Source organism: Pseudopodoces humilis, chromosome 7 (genome assembly GCF_049639895.1).
Source record: "Pseudopodoces humilis isolate 2021_Gansu_Grassland_sample_001 chromosome 7, ASM4963989v1, whole genome shotgun sequence".
In the NCBI taxonomy this organism is placed as follows: Eukaryota; Metazoa; Chordata; class Aves; order Passeriformes; family Paridae; genus Pseudopodoces; species Pseudopodoces humilis.
Window position 1 is genome coordinate 44279288 of NC_142206.1, and position 21044 is coordinate 44300331.

Consider the following 21044-nt stretch of genomic DNA (forward strand, 5'->3'; position numbering starts at 1 on the left):
CACTTCAGAGTTTTATGGAATTTAAATTAATCCTAATGAGTATTACATGAGTCTTTGAGAAAGTAGTGAAGATATATGAATAAAATAGGATCACTGCTGAAGATAAACAGACATCTCTGCAAAAGTTGTTTGCCTACCTACAAATATCAAGTTAATAGTATATATAACCAGGATATGTCAGATGGCATGAGGCACAGGAAGAGTCCTGAATAATGGAAGAAATGTTAACCTGGTTATTTAAGGTTGAGTGAGTTGCTGGTGAGAAGTCAACAGTATCTGAAAGGAGCTGAAAAAATTGTGGGAGTTCAATTAAGGACTTTTTTTATCTATGTGTCAAGAAAAATATGTTCTCTGAAGCTGCTGAGGACAACTACCCGTATGTACTTGTATATACGTTTATGATTTTTTTGAGAATATTGAGTGAATGTCATAAAGGCTCTCAGCCTGAAAACTCTTGAAGTCAAAGTCTGTAACTTTTGGGGTTTTTTAATAATCAGAATATAATCAATGCCCTTCCTCTATACTACCCATCAAAGGGTCTCACTCTCAACTCAAAACAAGATTCAAAAGAAATTTTAAGTGACACTTGTCATTGATGGCACCACTTATATCCTAATGTATCAGTAAAGCAGCAGGACAGATATTATAATGATAAGGACTTTTGTTTTTCCTAGGCCTTATTTGGATAAACTCTTAAAGACAATAAGTTGTAGCAACATTTTCTAATCCATTCCACAAATAGTAAAGTAAGGAGACCACTGTTACCTGTTAAAAGCTATTCCAAAAAAGGGAACCTGTATCCTGAAGTCTCCAAGAGGGAGAGGCATGAAGCCTGTTGGAATTCGTATTTTAAATTTGCAGTTTGAGAAGAACTCTTAGAAACTTAATTGTGTAGAAAAAATAGATCCTTCTCTTAGAAGATCCAAACTCTTCTCATTGTTTTAATGCTGATCCCACAATCCCATGGTAGATGGTTTAAGAGAGTTCTGTTATCTTTCATATCAATCAAGTACTATTAGAATTGTTAGTCCTGTGTGAAGTGTTGGGTAGCAAAATTTATCATAAAGGGCCTCCAAAGTCTAACTGACAGAGACATTAAATGGTCTCCATAGGGTCTGTTAGTCACAGAAAAGTTACTTTGGTGTTTGATTTTGTGAGTATCAAAGGATGTGGTGTTGCTCAGTTGTCTTCTTTTGTCCTATGTGTGTCTGATTGCTTGTGTAGTTATTTGCTCTTCATACAACAGAAATTACTTTGGACTGCTGAGAGGAAACAATAGGACATCTTCAGAGAAAGGACAGAATTAGTCAGTTGTGTGTAACAAATTCTTCTGAGTGGAATAACATCAATCAATGGGTACTGCTAGGTTTTCTTGGGGTATTCATTGTCTTTTATTAAAATAATTACTTTTCATAAGAGAAACCATTGCTGTTATCCAAAATGTACAGGTTTTCTTCAGGTAATACAATAAAGTGTTTAAAAGTTTATCATAAAAGAAGAATGTATATTATAATAAAAGTGAGTTATATTTAATAGCCTATTTACAGCATAGAAGAGTGTAAAAATGTCAAGATGTGAGTTTGTCAAACATAAAAGGCAGCTTTTCTTCTGGTGAAATATGTGACTGTTATTGAAATAATTTTTTTCTTCTCTTGCATAAACATAATCAGTCTCAACTGAAATGACTTACAGCTCAATTATATTTTGCATGTAATCAGTTCCAAACTCTTTGTAGGTGCACAGAGATGTGGAAATCAGCAACAGATCACAAAAGAAAACAGAGGGTACCTTTATTTAAAAGACACCTAAATAAAAGATGGGAGTAATACCATGTTGGGAACAATGTTGGTGCCAGGCAGTCAAGATCTAAGCAGAAACTGATCAGAGATGTCCATAAAACAAAAGCCTTCAAAGATGTCAATGAACCATCAAGTCTACAGCTGTCTCCATATTTTTTATTTGAAACCAGTGCTTTGCAGAACTAACAGAAGGTGTGGTAGACAAGAAATACGAGGAAAAAGATAAAAAGATACGGACATAAGAAATTTCCAGTGTTCTGTCTTTGGGTATGGAATTTTCCTGTACTAGAGGAAGAAAAAGTTTTGTTTAGTCTCTTTAAGACACATTTTAAGATACATTATTTAATGTCAAAATAGACTCTATCACTTTTACCCACCATGAAAGTTTAGAAAATGAAGACTTACTGAAAATTAAGTACAAAGGGTTCATTATTTCTGATATATCTGGTTGTTAAACAGGTGCATTAAAGCAGCAAACTTAAATGTATTCAGTCAGAGAATATATGGAAAGAGAGTCTCCTGCATCCTGCTAGAACTGTAGATATATCTAGCACGTCTGGATGTCATAGGAATGAAGTGAGAAGTACTGGTAGGAAATAAGGAGATAAAAAATGTGAAGTAGTATATTTCTCTGTTACTTTACAATATGGAAGAAAATGGAGTGAAAATCACCATAATAATAAAATATAAAAGTAAGCAAACTTCCCCCCAAACTCCAGGGAAGCTCTGAACTTGCTACAAGCATTTGAATCACTACCTGAGTCTGTGATGAAATGGGAAATAATAATGAACAGGTCTGATTAACAGCCTTATTCTTAACTCTACTGAAATTAGTTTCTGCCTCGGAAGAGTATATTCTGGTCACTTATACAAATAGAAATGGAATAAAAAAGGTAATGAAATGGAAAGCAAAATAAAATGTGATTTAGATATAATTTTACAGAAGTGGAGCACATAAAAGCTCAATCAGCTACTGTTTTAGAAAACAAGATTGCTGAGCTTTCCACACATAATAGGAACTCCCTCGATAATTCTCTGTTTTGAGCAGTAATTGCAAACAGTGCAAGATGCATTCATAAGCAACAAAGCATTATTGCCAGCATTAGTGACTACAGAGAATACATCCATTTTGATCCAAATTTTGAAAATTTAATGGTAAACTGTATTTCACTATACTTGAGGCATTTTTATAACAATATGGTCATGTGTGAGCCTTTTTTGTTTATGAAACCTTTGATGCCCAGCTAAGCTTTTCCCACTATGCTGACTGTCCTGAAGAAAAGTACAGTGTTTAATTAAATTGATTGAACTTTTTACTTCTTAATATCTAAAAAAAGTTTATCATCAGACTTAATATGCACCTTTATTGCAGAATACTCACTGTCAAAACTTTTCTACTTCAACTATAAGATTTCTGAAACAAATGTCTGAATATTTGTTTTTACAGTAGCTGGATCTTCCTTGGATAGAGGTTAAACTAGTCAGTTAAAGCACAGATATTCTGCTATCATTTTCTACTGTGAAATTACAGACAATTTGTCAGTGTTCTTTTGTTGTTTTTTTTCTTTTTAATCATGAGGCTGAACAGTGCAGGAGATCAGATATGAGACCTGGATCACGTCATATGTGCCAGTGCAGGTCTAGAATAGCCGTGAAATAACTGTCCTGACAGGATGAAATTAATTAGGAGCATGAAATCAGTTCCCCTTGAAGCTGTAATTAAGTCTTTCTGTTTACCTGCAGGTGAAATTAAATCTTTTTGTTCTATGTTCCATAGCATTTTATAGTTTTTTGGTATACATTTCTCTTTCTGTTATGCCTGACCTCTTTCTATTCATATTTTTCATGTTTTCGAATCTTATTCTCATCAACATGAACTTTATGAATGTTTTCTCTTCCAAATAAGTGTGTACCCTTTTTGGGTGTTTAAGAAAGAACAAAAATGAAACCTGTTATAAAGAACTGGCTCTGATTTGGTTTTAGAGATAGTGCACCACTCTAGCCACTGTAAAAGGGTCCTGCAAAAGGTGTAGGCTCTTAATACAGAGCTACTGTTCCCATATAGCAAACTCCTATCTTCTTTTACTTGTCTCTGTACTCTGATTTCACAGAAGCCCCATGTGCCAAAACAATTCAAATAAACACTGGAATAAGTTTGAAATATTCTGAAGGGATAAGACAAAGATGTAAAATAGCATGTAATAGGTTAATGAATTAATTGTTCTCGTGTGAGGAAATATCCTATAATTGTCCTTTGCTGCAGTTCTGAGAGCAGAATGTTTATTGAGAGCTGTCATCCATAGCAGTTTTCAAATACACTACATAGAAAACGAAGGCAATGTCATAGCTCTGTGGACAGCACTGGTCAGAGAAGCTTTCAAGTTAGAAATGAGCACTACCAGAGAATGAGCTCAGACGTCAGAATCAAGTTTTCCCTGTAAGAATTAATGACTTTCCTCTTAATATCCTGAGCTAAACAAAAAGGTCTGCATAACGTGTGCACATTTAGAAATCTGCACACCCTCTTCACCGCGCAGCACAAAAGCAAGGAAAGCAATGGGAAACCTGCCCCTGTAGGGCAGAGCTGTCAGAGGAAGAGGCACAGAGCTGCACTCAACATCTTAACAAAGCACTCTGCAGGAACCTGCAGCTGGTGCACTGAGATTTCAAGACAATGTGCCAAGGCAGGGAGATGGAAAGGTACTAACCAGTTACACTGTGCACTCTGGGGATTCCTGATAGCCCAGCACACACATACTGAAAAAGCTTTGGAGAACTAGCACTCGTTGAACTCTCACTCCATAGGGGAAAGTAACTCACAGGAAGGCATGCTGAATTATAAAGTAAAAGTACAAGACAACAGAGGGATGGGTATAAAGCAAACAGGCTTTTATAATTCTTGAGCACAGAAAGTGATTATTCAATGTTCAGATCTGGGAACAGATCCTTTCCCTTCCCAGCAGTACACTGTTATGATGAGAGCTCTCTACCTTCCTCTACTGTGTCATAGAAAGGAACACTGAAGGCAAAACACCCCAGAAACATGAATGTTGGGTTCTCTGGTAGAGAGCAATTAAAACCCTTCTTTGAAGAAGAGTAAAGAGGTTACCAGCATGTTGTAGCTACTACTTTCAAGAATTAATAGAACAAAACCTTTCCTCTACAACCACCATGGTACAGTGGGTGTAGCCTGGATCTGAGAGAAGATCCAGGAGCTAATGTTTAACTTCTTGACACTAATTTCACATAGCTGTGGAATTATGTATTTATGTATTTATATATATATAACTTATATTTTATGTATATGCATATATACAGACTTATATATCCCTATATATTTTTATAATGCAGATATACTCTTTGTGTAAATCTTGCTATAAAGATATAACATTTAAAATACTTAACCTGTGTCTCTGGGAAGTACAGTGTTAAACATACAGTAAAGGTAGTGGTGAATAACAAGGTACAGAGACTTGAAAGTGGACACAAATCTACAAACCTAGCTTCCATTGATCTAGTAATTTTAAAGAAAATGTAAGAAATTGCATAAATTCCTCTTATATATGGAATTTATTGTGCAATTACTTAATTGTTTTGAAGTAATCTGTGGCTATACTAGTAGATTTAGTGCACCATTCCCTGCCCTTGAGACCTGCCAGGAGCAATGTTCCACATCTGTGCTATCAAACTTTCCTTGTCATCAATATATTTTGTCTGAATGTGTTTTACCTACTGGCACTGCTTACTCCCTTGTAGTAAATCCTGATTTGTACCTGGACATTGTTTGGGATTGTTATATGCAAAACAGGCTTTCAGCTATTCTGCTAATACACAGTGACTGAGTGTCTGGAGGCTCTCGCTGCTGCTGCTTGGCCTAACACCATAAACCTATGCTGACAATCTCAAGGGCTTTCCTACAATTTCCTTGTCTCTTTTCTGCCTCCTCAGTGCTCCATAGGAGCTCCTGCACCTTCCTTTCTGGGCTACTTTACACTCTATGGTTATACTCTGAGAACCCTAAATAAGTACAAAGAGCTTCTTACAGAAGCAATACAGCAGCAGCAGCAGCAGCAGCAGCAGCAGCTCACTATATGGTGTAGCTGGTCCTTTTCTGTAGGACTGAACTTGTACTGTAACAGAGATATTCAGCCTGGCTGCAAGGTTGTTTGGGTAGCTTCTCAGCCATGGAGGCTGCACTACATCTTTCAGATTCCAACACGAGTGGAACGAGAAGTGTTTAGAAAACGTAACTGTTGTCTCAAGGTGCTATTTTGGATAATTTTTATGGAAGTAAAACCCCACTCTGTACCCCAGATTTCCAATATTAGTGTTTCAAATGATTTATCAAGCTTCATTTAAGCCCTAAATTAATCATTGTCCTGTTTATAATTTTTGTTCAGTATTCCTTTATAAATGGATGGGAATAATTACGTTTGTGATTTTACAGTACTTATGCTCCATTTTGAGGGGCTCATTAAAAATAAACAGTATGGGGAAAGGCAATTACCTCTACAAACATCAACAAACGCACACATACACACATAACCAAAAAACAATGAACCAAAACAAATATAATACCATTAAAATCTGAAAAAAGACCCCCATGTCATTCTGTTTGTTCATCAAGAAAATGTATAAATACTTCTAATTTGATTTTAGTTACGAATCTTTGTAAGAATCCCTTCTCCCACTGTGATTGTTTATCTGTAACACTGTAGAAAAATTGGAAGTTTCAAGCATATTTTTATAAATTCTGCCAAAAACTCAATACCTTCTCACCAAAATGATAGTTTCATTTATCTTTCTTTAAAGTTTTTATATTACCTAAATGTATCCACAGAGCTCCAAAAGAATATGAGTGGGTCTGTTTCAGGGAGGAAAATTAATGTTAATCCCTATGTTGTTGAAATGTTTGTCTTTGTGAACAGCAATGCCACATTTCCCATTACTACCTATTCCCTTTTCTAGAAAAAGTAAGAAGAAATATTAGAAAAAATACCTCTTCAATAAATATTTGTCAAGGCCTTTTTGGACTGGCAACTAAATTTTGTTTGCTATTATTTGTGTGTCAATTTCCAAGAATCAAATGGTGCTTTTAGACAAATTGAGATAAATCTGGAGAAACAAAGGGAAGACATAGGAAATTAAGTGCAAAGAACATCAAAGTGAGAAGAGAGTTTCCCCTGAAGTTGCTATTTACCTGTAACTGAAAGAAAAGAATAAATCCCAGCTATGATAACTTGCATCAATCCAAATATTAATGTATGTGCTTAAGTCTAGACCCATTAACTTAAATAAAAATATAGTACACTCTTTTTGATAGGCTCTTCTGTTTAGGGAATGACCTTAGAAAATGTTTAAAATTCAAACCTTATTTTAGAAGTGTTAACATCTGTCTCAGCAACAGGGATGAGGCAATGATGACAAAGCTGAAATCAGAAAAGTGTACTTTATTTTAGAGACAAACAGTAGTTTACTGATTTTGGTACTTTCCTCTTGAATAAGTCCTTACAAGTTCTGGTTGGTACCTTCCTCTTGAATATATCCTTAGAAGTTCTGGAAGCTCTGCTGAAATGGGTGACTCACCCTACCATGTGAAATGTCCTGCATTTGCAACCTGAAGGCAGTGCTAGGGCTGTTATCAGAAGCTCCAAAGACCTTTGGTCTATAAGCCATGTTTCTTATTTTTATAGCTAATAAATCAAGTATTCGCAGCATTTGCTTGCTCTGCTGTCCGTGCCTACATAAGTTTCTGCTGTACAAGATGAGGTAAGTTTGCAATTAAATAGTAACAGAAAAGGAAATAAGGGAAATTAAGGAAGTGACAATTGGGAGCTGAACTCTTATTGTCATATTAGTGACAGTAAAAAATTGAGCCTTACCTACCTAAATAAATGGAATTATAACACTTAATGGGATGTGAATAAATGCATTTGATGAAAACACACTTTATTCGTAACTTTTAGTTGATGTTCTCAGGGATGCTTGTTTGATGTACCAAGGTGTTAGAGCAGGAGTGTGCAGGGGTGGCCTCTGTGAGATGGGCCAGGTTCTGCCTTTTGCCAGACACAGCCAGTCCCAGCTGGCTCCAATGGACCTGCTGCAGGGCACAGCTGAGCTTGTCGATGATCTGGTCACCAGCTTGGTGAAAAGGTGGTTAAAAAAAGGGTAGAAAACACTGTGCAGCCATTGTGAGAGAGAGGAGTGGTGAAAAAGTGAGAGAAACAACCCTGCAGACACCCAGATCAGAGAATAAGGAAGGTAAGGATGTGCCACAGGTGCTGGAGCAGGAATTCCCCTACAACCCATGGACTATAGTGATGCAGGTTGTTTCCTTGTAGCCTGTGGAGAGTCCACACAAGAGGTTTTCTGCCTGGAACTGTAGCCCAGGGAGAAAAAGCCATGCAGAAGTCTGTTCTTAATGGACTGTTTCTCATGGAAAGAACACATGTTTGAGTTGTAAAAATGTGTGAGGGCAAAGGAGAATCTGAGACTAGACTGTGTTATGAATTCACTACAAGCCACCATTTCCATCCTCCTATGGCATTTTTTGAGGAAAGAATGAGAGAGTCAATAATGACAGACTGAGGTAGAACCTGAGAAGAAAAGGGGATGGGGGAGGAGATGTTTTTTGTTTTCTTTCTCACCATCTAAACCATTTAAATGACAATAAATGATTATTTCTTACCGAGTCTGTTCTGCCCATGCTAGTAACTGCTAAGTGATATCCCTGCCTTTATCTCAACCACAAGCTTTTACATCTTGCTTTTTTCCCCTTTTTCAACCTTTTCCTGTTGAGGATGGGGAGTGGTAGAATGTCTGAGTGAGGGTCTGGCAGCCAACCAAGGTTAATCTACCACAAGTTTCACCAAAACCACTGAAGGAAGAGAGCTGTGCTGATTTATACTAGTTCCAGTACTGGTACTTTCTCTTCTATTACTAGAAATGAAAATAGTTGAATGTACAAAATAAGCAAGTATGGTTCAATTCTGAATGTTGCCATAGATAAGAATGTTTATTTGGCAAGGAAAAGGGACAGGGGAAAGGAAACCACACTGTTAACATTAGTCGTTAGCCAGACATTTGGAAATTGTTGCTATATTTAGAGGCTAAGATTCCAATATGTTTTACATCAGGGAATTCTACACTCTTGCCTAATTACTGCTCTATAGAACACAGCTTATACTGGGCTCCTTGATCTTGAGAAGTGATCCTCTTGGGTCTGCAAAGCTAAGTTATTTGAATACAGTTAACAGTTTTTTCCCCTACATGAATTCTGGTACTGTATTTTATTCTTGGATAAACCATATGACAATTTAATTTAGAATCAAGAAACACACATCTTCCAGGTGAACAAGTAACTATTTTACTGGAAAACAGCATTCCATCACATATCATGATAAATTTGTCCTGAAACTTTAATACAAATTTAATTTCTGTTCCAAATGACTGGCGGGTATTTTATAATTAAAAAAACTACTTTTTATTTCTACCAAATTAAAAAACACAATTCTAAAAACGATACTACTACTGTAAATAGATACAGTCTTTTCAGATAGTAAACTTATAGCTCAGAGAAATCTCTATTTTTGAAACAAGACATCTGAGCTGATAAATCAATGTTAGATTTTCAATGGGATCAGTGTGGACAGTAAACAGTGCTCTAGAGTTATGACAAAGAAGGATAAAATATTTCCTTTCCTCTGCCATAGAGGGAAGGGGATGGGAGGGGTGGGGAGGAGACTCAGACATTCCTACTAGGAAGGGCCCTGGAAATGTAAACAAGCAAGAGAGAATACAAACCAAGCCAAAAACAGGCAGCTGGACTCTTCTTCTGCAGCTGGAGAAGAAGGTTCTGTGGAGAACCTTAAGACCTCACACTTCTCATGTACATACTCTCTATAAAACTGAGTCAGTTTTATATGAGTATCGTGGAGGAACAGGCAGAAAAAGACCTTGAAAGGTCACATAAGTTTGGACCCTTCTCCAGCCCCCATTCTTTTCCAAAACCCAGACTGGCCCTATGAATAATCTATGTTTTTTGTATCCTCAGCCTTCTTCCTCTCCCTCTTTCTTTCTCTCTTCCTATAAAAGCCTAGCTTGTGTTTCACAGGAAAATTTGATGGCACCAATACAGAGGGCACAGCAGGAACACTTTCCTGCTTTAAGCACCTAATATTGTGACATTGCTGTAGGAAGAAATTGTGAAGCTGTTTGCCTCTAGGAACTTTTAAGCAATCACACTGGGGAGAACATAAAAAAAACTCAGGGACACAGTTTCATAGATAGAGACAATGAAAACTGAGAACTCACCCAAACTTTTATATTTTGCATAGAAAAGTCTTCAGAGCTTCAATGCAAATGTAAGAATTTTAACAGAATGTAACTTTTTTAGTTCTGATGACTAGGCTTAAGTGATTGATATAGATTTGACCATAGCAGGACCTGGAAATGCCTCATGGGTCTCATACAAGTAACAAAAGACCTTAAGTGGGGTTTTGCAAGGCTGATTCAGTTGAATGAATACCACTGTATCCATTGTGATTAAGTTTATAGCTAACAAAAACAAAATTTGATAGGGATTTATTTTGTTTAATATCCTGGAAACAAAATGACTGGGTTGTCTCCCATTCCTGTCTCTAATTTTACCTTCTGCCTGAATTGTTAGGGCATTCACCCAGAAAAAGGCAGAAGCCTGCTGGGAAACCTGCATTGGTGTAAATGAACTTTTTCATAAAACTTGAAAAAATGTCAATGATGCAAGCAAGTAAGCAGTATCCACAAGTAGTCTGAAGTTATAGTTAATTCCTATTGTTGGAATTTCTCCATTTAATATGTTTTAATATGAGCTGGGTAGGTACTGAAATTATATTCTCCAAGTTTTCTTTTAATATGATGGTAACCATTGTTCTGTGCATAGCAGTGGGCATTTTCAACCTGCTACAACTGCTCCAGTAGTTTTTTGAAAGGAATGATAACTGTAAAGTGTTTTTAAAGAGTTGCTTAGGGGGCTCTCTTGAAAGAGGACTTCAGGGTCATGTGTCTTCTGAGAAGAGTCCCAAGAGCACAGCTACACCATGCAGTAGTACATCATCATACCCAACCTGGAAGAGTGCAGCTGTGTAAACTGAGAGCAGAGCTAATTAACTGGCATGTTTGTACTGCTTCCTTGATCCAAATGATTATCTTTCAGTGGGGCATCACTTTACTGTGTGAGAAAGGCCCAGCTTCCCATTCGATGATCCCTGGCAGAAGCTGGTGCTCCACAGCGTGTCCCGAGATGGGCAGCGAGTGACACAGCACTGCCCTGCGGCCCCAGTGGCCTTCTACAGAGCCTCGTGTGCTCTGCTGGCGTTTGGGACTCATACATCATGTGGAAGAGCTAAAATCCATGGTGTTACACTACAGATTTCTAGTTTTCTGAGATCTGATACTTTCAAAATGAACACTACTGGGATCATCTACTGTTCTTGTCATTTTAATTCAGGAATGACCCAGACGCCTGCTATGAGTGCTGTTCTCAGAAGAAAAAGTGAATGCTATTTACATATGTAGCAATGGTTGTTGCATCTCTTGAAGATGGGAAATAATACATTAGCATGTTCAGACTCTAAAGTTAAATCATGATCTCTCTCAATTTTATTATATGATTAAGAATCACTTAGTAAATTCACACAGTGACAGTAATTGTAATACGCAAAAGCATACCCTGTCAGAATGAAAGATTACTTTTTTAGTGATTAATTGCAGCTCCTCAAAGCAAAGTATTATAAAAGTTTTCTAACATTAGGGGACTTTGGTCTCTTTGTGTTATTTTCTCTTTTTTATTTATTTTTTTTTCTGGACAATATTCCAGTAATGAAATGGATGCGGTTTACCTCATCTATGAAAATGTATGTATGTCTGCTAAACTCTTGGTACATCTGCTCAGTTATTGAATTTATCATACACATTCAAGATGACACAATAATTCCAAAAGCAAATTATACAGAAATATATAAATTCCCTAGACAAAAAGAGATTCTAAACAACAAGTCACAACCTTGTCACTCATAGTAAACAAATTTTAAATTCTGTAAAGTTATTACTGAACTCAGACATTTTATTATACATTTAAAAATGTAAATATAAACATGAAATTTATAAAAAAGGCTTCTATAAAGGAAGGAAAACTGCAAACAGTAAATTAGACTAATAAAATTAAATACTTATTTACACAATGACAATATCATGAGTGACAAAAAAGAAAAGTGCATTTGCTAGAAAGAGACAATTATAAGTAAGGATGATGGAGAGCTTTCCCAGAGAGAGTATGGTGCAATGTCAAACAAAACAATTCAAGTTTTCAGCCAAAGCAATATTCAAAGATTCATATGAAAATGTGCTAGATTGTTTTAATTATTATACAAAACAAAATCTAGATGGCATAATTATCCTGTGCTTCCACTAGAACTTTTTAAAGTCAGTGGACATTATATCATTTACTTTGAAGACCTGGTCTTACCAAACAAAAAATGAAAGGCATTGCCCCATGCTTTACAGAAGAGACACTTTTGGTCAATTTTTGGGTGTGTCAATCTGATTTTTTTTCATAATGTTGAATATTTACCTAAACTAACTGTAAATATTATTTGCAACCAGGCTACATACAGAATGATGTTGTTTATGATATTTTTATTAGAAGGTGCAAGAAAATCTCAGCATTAGAAGACGTAATATATTCCTCAAAGACCCCCTGTGAAGAGTCTAAGTCAAATTAGGCAGTAAAAATATCTTTTTGGCTTGAAATGAATTTGAAACTGTATCTTTTACATCACTGGTCTTCGAGTTATTTATCTATCTTTATCATGGATATGGAAACTCTCTTTGCCTGAGCTCCATTTTTAATTCCCCAGGTGAATATTATGCCTTCACAATATAGTCGATGAACATATTTTTTTGGCTAAGTGTGCTCATGTTGATCTGCCAAATGGCCTGATGCCTGCTAACATATTGGTCAGACACATGTCTTTGGGTGTAAGTGCCAAGAAAATTTCTCACACTTGCATGCCATATCTTCTAAAGGAAGTAGCATTGAGAAGTTATCACTACATATGCCTTTTCCTTTCAGCTTTGCCACACATATTTAGGTGAACTACCCCACCAGCAACAAAAGCCCAATAAAAAGGGAAAGCGAGGGGTTTGCTGATGTTCATGAATTTTCATAATGTAAATAGGAATAACTTCGGGATCTTTGACAATCCCATGTGCAATTACAGTGCTGGGGCAAGGGTGATGCAGCAGCTCTCAGGATGAGCAGCTTTGGGTCCTTATGTGAGAACAGTTTGGGCTGGGCTGCTGAGAGGTACCTCAGTAGGTGGCAGTGTCCCCTCTCCCTGCCCTGGCCTTCCCAAACAGCCCTCCAGCCTCTCCTCCCCAGCACAGTAATCGGATGAGATGGCAGAATGCTAATTATCCAGGGAGAGCTTGTGCTGATGTTTTATATTGGGTGAAAAACAAACAGACAAACACACAAGCACACCTGTGAAATGTGAGCTGCTGCAAATGATTGAAGTCATGGCCAGTGGTGAAACAAGTTAATTAAACAGGCTCTTCAAGTCTTTTAATCACATTCTGATCGAAGATGAAACATCTTTATGTGTCTAGAGAATAGGATCTCTGAGTTTTTGAGCAAATACATTCACAGAGAACACTGTATGAGATCAAATAAGGCTGCCTTTTTGATTCATATGTAGTCTAAATATTTTAGTTTGCTGTAGTTATATTTTTTGATTTGTATTACATTTGAATGAAGAAAAATCAAATTCCAAATTTTAAAAAATTAAGTTCTGAACAAATGTCTATTCCATTTTTTTAATCACTAAAATGCCTTAAAAAGATGTAATTAATGTCCAAAGATGTCTTAAAAAAAATAGTTATAATTAATTTTAACATAGACCAGAAATCTCAGTCAAGGTGTGTTCAGTAGAACAAGTTGATTGTAAAGACAACAGGACAGAAAACCAGTTAGGTAGAATTGGAAACAATATTTTTCCTGGAAAAAAATTACCATAGGGAAAAAACACAACAACAAAAAAACCCCAGAAAACTTAGAGTATCTACTTCAATTTCAAAGAGAGCTTTCACATATGTAAGCAATTTTTTGTCAACTTCTTTTTTAGAATTTCTAAAATGCCAGGGTGTAACATACCAGGGATTACAAGTAAAAGTTAAATAAAAGTGAGAATTTACAGTGTTTCTGCCTGCGAGTGGAGTTAGAAATACCAAAAATTCTCATGAGAAAATTTTTACTTCTGAAAATGCCAGTCAGGTCTTATTTTTGAATAGCTAATATTTTTGTAAACATTAAAAAAAAATGCATGATTGATTTGATTTGAACCTTTTGAGATTTATCCTTCACTAGCATGAGCTGATCTTATAGTTCCTGTAGTGCAAAAAGGAGTAATGTGTCTATATATATATCACTGAAATCAGGAAGGAAGAACTGTTTAAACATTAAAAAATAGGTATGGAAGCAAAATAAATGTGGGTGGAAGTACTTGAATGACAAAAAAAAAAAAGTTATATTTTCTATACTTGTTGAGTATAAATAAATTATATGAAATACAGAATTTTCCATTGGTTGCCATGTGTCAAAATGTCCCATTAAAGGATACACCAAAACTATTTGGTAGCTGAAACTAATCAATATACCTGCATAGAAACTGGGACTACAGTACATCAAAATAAATACAAATCAAAATTCACCAATTTTTTTATAGCAACATTCAAAATAGATCCCTGAGAACTGTCAATACTGCACCCTCAGCAATGAAATACAGAGAAAATAGCAGCTGAGCCCCCTTCCTCACCACCCTGATCCACACTGCCCTGGAGATTTAAGAATTTCAGTTTCTAAAAAAAATCTTTTGATCACCTGTGTCAAAATTACCGATTGAAATGTGTCTGCATAAGGAGGTACTTGTCATACAAAATATAGGAATAAATACACAGTGAAGGGCCCTTTGTATGAAGACCAAAGAAGAATTGAAACAGACCATTTGTTTGTGAAAGTTGGTCTGAAGATTTGTGGCATTATCTACTTTCTAATATCATTTGTGGAATAGGATAAGACAGAAATATAGTAGTAATTAGCTAATTAGAACACATGGTGTGTGGGCTTGTTGAGAAGGCAGCAACATTGTCTAGCAGGGAGAAACTAAAAAAGCGCCTGACTGACGATTGTAAGTTAATTGCCTGTGGGGTCAGCAAAGGATTCACCACCTCACACACACCCAGCCCTCCCCACCTCCACCCCCTGGAACAGCTGGTTGGAATTCTCATGTTTTGGCTTTCCTTTCCTTTGTTTTCACCCCCACCCGAAATGTAGAGCACCAGAGAGACCTAAAAGCTTTGCCAAAAGACAAGAAAGAATCTCAAGCTCTATTTATCTGATTTCCTGTGATAAAATTCACAACAGCCTTGAAAAGAAAGAATACAATTCCAAGACACATTTTGAGGAGGTTTGAGAGACATATGCTGTGCAGCTCCTCTTTAATGGGATCTGGAGGCCAAGATGATAGAAAACCCTCAGGAGCCTCTTGGGTAAATCCAGCTCTGTAAGCAAAGTGCTCATGGTTGTTTTCACATAATTGCTAAGTTTGGAGGAAGATGAAACAAAAAAGGAATAAAGGAAGGGAGTCAGATAGATGTGACCTAATGTCACTGAATTAACTGGGAGCAAAAAATCAAGAGCTGGCAATGCATAAAGCATTTCTATTTCAGGTCCTGATATGCTTTTCCATAGAAATTGCTCATCTTTTAAAACTATAGACCTCCTAAATTAGCAAATATTGTTATTTTGAATGACAATTCAGTGCTTGGGTAATTGCCTAAATATATCAAGACAAACTGGCAATTACTGGCCTTTTTTTATCCTGCTTTCTGGAAAGGGTAAAAGTGTTTCAGTCATGGCAGCTCCCTTCCCCTGTTGAGCCTGTAGCTCTGGAAGCAGAGAGCTAACTCACCATGTGGAAATTTCAATTACAACATAATCAATGAATATCAATACAACACATCTTACCTTGATCAAGAAATCATATACTTCTGGAAGAAAAAATTGCTTGTTCCTGTATCTTGCCTATCTTCTCCTCGCTTCCTTTTAAAATGTCTTTCTTAGTATGCCAGCATTAAAGTATAGCCTCACTAAGGCCTTTAAATCAAACTTTATTTTTGTTTTGAAATTATTCTGTGACATCCTGTCATTCACTGATAAGTTGAATGCTCTAACAGCCACAAGAGCTCAGATTAGCAGGCTGGTGAGCTAATATAAAAAAATCCACACAGCCCAAAAAATCATAAAACCAACATAAAAAGCCTATCTTTCTTAATTTTTTCTTTTCTTCTTATACAACAATTCAAACTGCTGTCTGATTCCCCTGAAGCTCTGTGTAGCTATATATACTGTGATTTATCTATATCTATTTATAAATAGCCTCAGAAATATGCATTCTGTTAAAAATCACCCTTGAAACAGATGATGTAACAATGTTGGTCATCCTTAACATTGATGAAAGTTCTTGTATGGGAAAATCTTATTCCAATTCAATGTTTCTAAGGGAATTAAATTGTCTAAACTCTCCTTGAAAGGCACATGTGTAAATTGAGTAAGTACTGACTGTGCTCTGAAAAGTCTTTCTTTCTTTGGGCTGTGAAGGTCTCAGTGTGTATATGTAATAAGAGAAATATCTCAACTCTTCCAAAAACTGTTACTGAAAATAGTTTCCTACCATGAAGAGAAAAACAGGTGCAGAGCCACTGTCTATAAAGAAACATTTCAATAACGATGATGATGATAATATAATAATAATTAATAATAATAATTATAACAGCAATGATAATAAACAGCTTATACATACCTCTTGTAAATGTAGAAAGGGGAAAAATATGAGAAGGTGTCCTGGTCTGCAATTGTTGATTGTTGTTGTTAAAAATTCTATTTAATCAAACTGAAATCTCCTAAGTCTCTTGTAGACAATTGCTTTATAATTAAATACTCCTTCAAAATATTCTTCACATGGGAGTATTCTTCCTTTTAAACTGCACTGCATGTCTTATTTAACTGCTTCTCTGGATGAGAGGCATCATAATATATCTAATATACACTTCTTTGTAGTCTCATTTACTAGTTTACATTTTCTCTGGTCTTGCTTGGGCATTTTACACAACTTTTTTTTGCATGCATCTATCCAAATATTTTTTAAACTTTACAACCCTAAATATATTATTATGCCAAATCTAGGTTTTTGATATTTCCCTTTTAGAAACTAGACTAAACATGCATCTAGATGTAAATAGAGAAGAAAACCTGAATACCTCTGCAGGTTCTGCATTTTGGGAGCTATTTGCTTGTTTTCCAGTTCAACCAAAACAACTCAAACCACTGTGTTTTCTGGCCATCAGCCCATTCTGAAGTTTTTTTATCTGAAAAGAACAGGCAACAGGAAACAAAGCAACCATTCTGTTTCCATGTTGTTCTCTTCCTCATCACTCATATTGGCTCCTACTCAGCAGACCTCTGTTCATTTTAGTTCTTAAGGAGACAGCTTTGGGAGGCCTGGGCATTACTAGATTCAGCAGTTGAACCTCTCTGAAAAATCTGTATTAGCTTACATTCAGTACAATTCAGTAGATTTCAAGGGGAGCTTCCATCTCCCTCAAGCTGACGAGCTCACCTAAGCCAGGCTGTAGATAATTAACTCCTGTGTAGTACTTATTGTCTGATCCACCTCTAAGTCACCAGTGCTAATTAATCTCTTGAACTCTGGACATTTGCTTGGCTCAGGGACTCATTCCCTGAGAAAACTCTTGGGAAATGGCTACTGTACAGCTTTTACATGCTTACAAAATAGCCCAGAGTCCTGAAAAAACTCAAAACGTGCAACATATGCCATATAGGATGTTTAAAACTGTTTCCAGCCTTTAATACCTGTACATTTTAAATTATATGTTTGATATTGACCTTACAGATTGATATAAAACATAAATAATGAACTATTAGATAACAAAAATATAATGAAAATAACCATGTATAAAATATCTGTGGCCAGAGAAGAAGAAGTGAAATGAACAAAATTTAAGGAGAAGTATGTATCTCTTTGTTCCTTTCTCTTTGAAGTCAGCATGTGACATGTGCATGAAAGAAATGGTCTTAAATTGCATTTTTTGAGAAATCAAATGAAACAAATTCCCCACTGCTAATGAAAATATTATGAACATGAACAGTCTTAATGTCTCTAGGCTTTCTTTATTTAGCCAAGTGGGAAATAATCATGCTTTTTTTCTGGCTTTTTATGACTTGTAGGAGATAAAAACCTCTTTGTCCTCTAACCTCTTTGGCTTTGAATATTCAATTATACATGAGTTTACTTATGTAGTCCATTAATAGATCATCAAGTTTCTATTTTGAGCATTAATAGATACTATTAATTGACATTATTATTTTTACATTTTACAGATTCAGGTTTTCAAGCCGCTTTTGTTCTTGCTAAGTGACCCCTGTTTTGTCTTCTTATTCCTCCAGTCCACGCACTGTAGGCCAGTAGCTTCCTCAGAGCTGCCAGGTTCAACACAACACTTCAACCCCAAATGCTGCCACCTGTGCTAGTCACAACACAAGCACTGCTCCACTGAGCAGACTCTCTCTGCAAAGAACTGCCATAACCTGCTTTTCAAAACTCCACCTTCCAAAATGCAGCACAAGATTTAAAAAGGCTTTAAAATCAACTCATAGACTTCATGGGTATCCCAGGAATAAAACAAACAAACAAACAAACAAACAAAAATGAAAAAAAATCAAAACAAAATAAATTTGAGAGGTTTGCACTTCAAAAGAACAACTGTTCTTTGAAAAAAAAGATATTTTGAAATGGTTCTAATGCTGAAGAATCAGAGACGTTTCTTTCAAAAAGTGATCTCTGTTTCACAACTGTGTTAATTTAATGTTGCTTGTTAATATTCTCCATTTTTGTATCTCATTTCTCTGTTTTATCTTGATCTATGTTTCTATATTATTCATTACTAACTTTTTAATATTCTCTTCCTCATTCCTTGTAATTTTTATCAAGTGCAAATAATAAATGTTGCTGAAAGAATTTTTTAAATTTCAAACCTAGAAGTTTTTAAGAACATGTTTGTAATTTAGAAAAAAAAATAAATATTTTTTTTTCACAGGAAATTGTTAGCCTCAGAATTCCCTTTTCAATCCTTTCTTGGTTCATGCCTTGCTACATATTATATGTGATTCGTACACAAACATATTTAGACAACTGAAATGTTTAATATTATATCCACATCACTACAATTTAGCATTTGCTAACCATCAAATTGAGATATATAAAAAATGAAATTTTTTATTTACAATCAGTTATAAGGCTTAAAACAAAATAGAAGGTTTTTAAATATTCATAAAGCTGTTAATGACAACAGAGCAGTATTAAATATATGACTCAAAGTTTTGACTAGGTGAATAAAATTAAGAAAAAGCCATCTATAATACAGAAGGAAAGAATCATAAAATCATTAAGGTTAGAAAAGCCCTCTAAACACGTCTGGTCCAACCCTTAACCTAACACTGCCAGATCCAGCAGTAAATCATGTCACTAAGTGCCACATGTGCGATCTTTGAACACTTCCAGGTGTGATGACTCCGCTACTTCCCTAAGCAAACTGTTCCAATGCCTGATCACTCTTTCGGTGAGGAAATTTTACCTAATATCCAATCTAGATCCTATCACTTGTTACGTAGGACAAGAGGCCAACCCACACCTGACTACACCCTCCTTTCATGTAGATGTAGAGAGTAACAAGGTCTCCTCTGAGTCTCCCTATTTCCAGACTAGGCTTCATAAGATAAGGACAGAGAGAAATCACTCATCAAATACTGTCATGGGAAAACAAGGTCAAATTAAAGATATTAATTGAATTTATTGCAAACAAAATCAGAGCAGAATATGAGAAGTAAAAGAAGACATTAAAAACATCTTCCACTGACCCCTCTCCCCTTCCCATCTCTACCTCCTCTCCCAGCAGTGAAGAGACAAGGAATGGGGGTTATGGTCACTTCATCACCTGTTGTTCTCCATGAGCTTCTCCAATATGAGTCCATCCCATGGACAACAGCCCTCCCAAAACTGCTGCAATGTGGGTGACTCTTCCACAGGGTGCAGTCCTTCAAGGACAGGCTGATGCAGCTGAGGATCCTCTCTCCATGGGCACCCCACAGGCTCACAGCCTCGTCTCAGGCATCCATCTCCTCTGGTGTGGGTCTCTGCATCCCCTGTGGATCCCCATGAGCTGCAGAGGCACAGCTGTCTTATCATGAGCTGTACCATGGGCTGCAGGGGAATCCCAGCTCCAGTTCCTGGAGCACCTCCTGAACTTCCTGGACTAATCTTGGTGTCTGCAGAGCTGTTCTCCTCACGTGTTGTCACCCCACTCTTCTTCGGCTTCAATTGCAACTGAAAGCTAACTTTTCATTTTCTTCTTAAAAAGAGGTGTTAGCACCATTTCTAATTGGCCCAGCCTTGGCCAGTGGCATGTCCACCTTTGGAGTCATTAGGCTCTGCTGGACGTGGAAGAAGCTTCTAGCAAATCCTTCCAGAAGCCAGTCCTGTAGTCACCATCCACTACCAAAGCTTGGCCATGCAAACCCAATATAACAAATCAGAACAAATTATGACCTTTTAACCTAGCTTTTTTCTGCATGAAAGAAAAACCTTCCCTTTCAAATTTCTTTTGACTTCTTAAAGGGTGAAGCCATGTAACTTTCTGAATGAAGCCTTAAAACTTGTTTAACTTCTCTGGTTGTAAATAAAAAACACTGCTAGATTGTGTTCTATGCTCTTGTAAATATTTTTTTCAAACATGTATTAAAACATCTCTAATTACATGACAGAACTCAAAATATCTTTGGCCATGTATCTGCCACCTGGTCTTGTCTTCACGGGATTGGAAAATTCAGATGGAAACTGGTTTAAGATAGATGGGTAAAGTAACATTTTAGGGATTTTAACAGCTGTGCAGTGAGGAAATATGATTTTTTTTTTTTTCACTCATTATAAAGTCTTTCACCCTTGGAAATTTCATAACAGGTGGTTACATCCTCTTAGAAGTAGATACAAGCTTGGATGGGAATGGTGTAATAATGGTTTTTAGGTCTAAAAAGTCTTGAATTCTAAGTAGTCCAACTCTTTCTAAGTACTTATG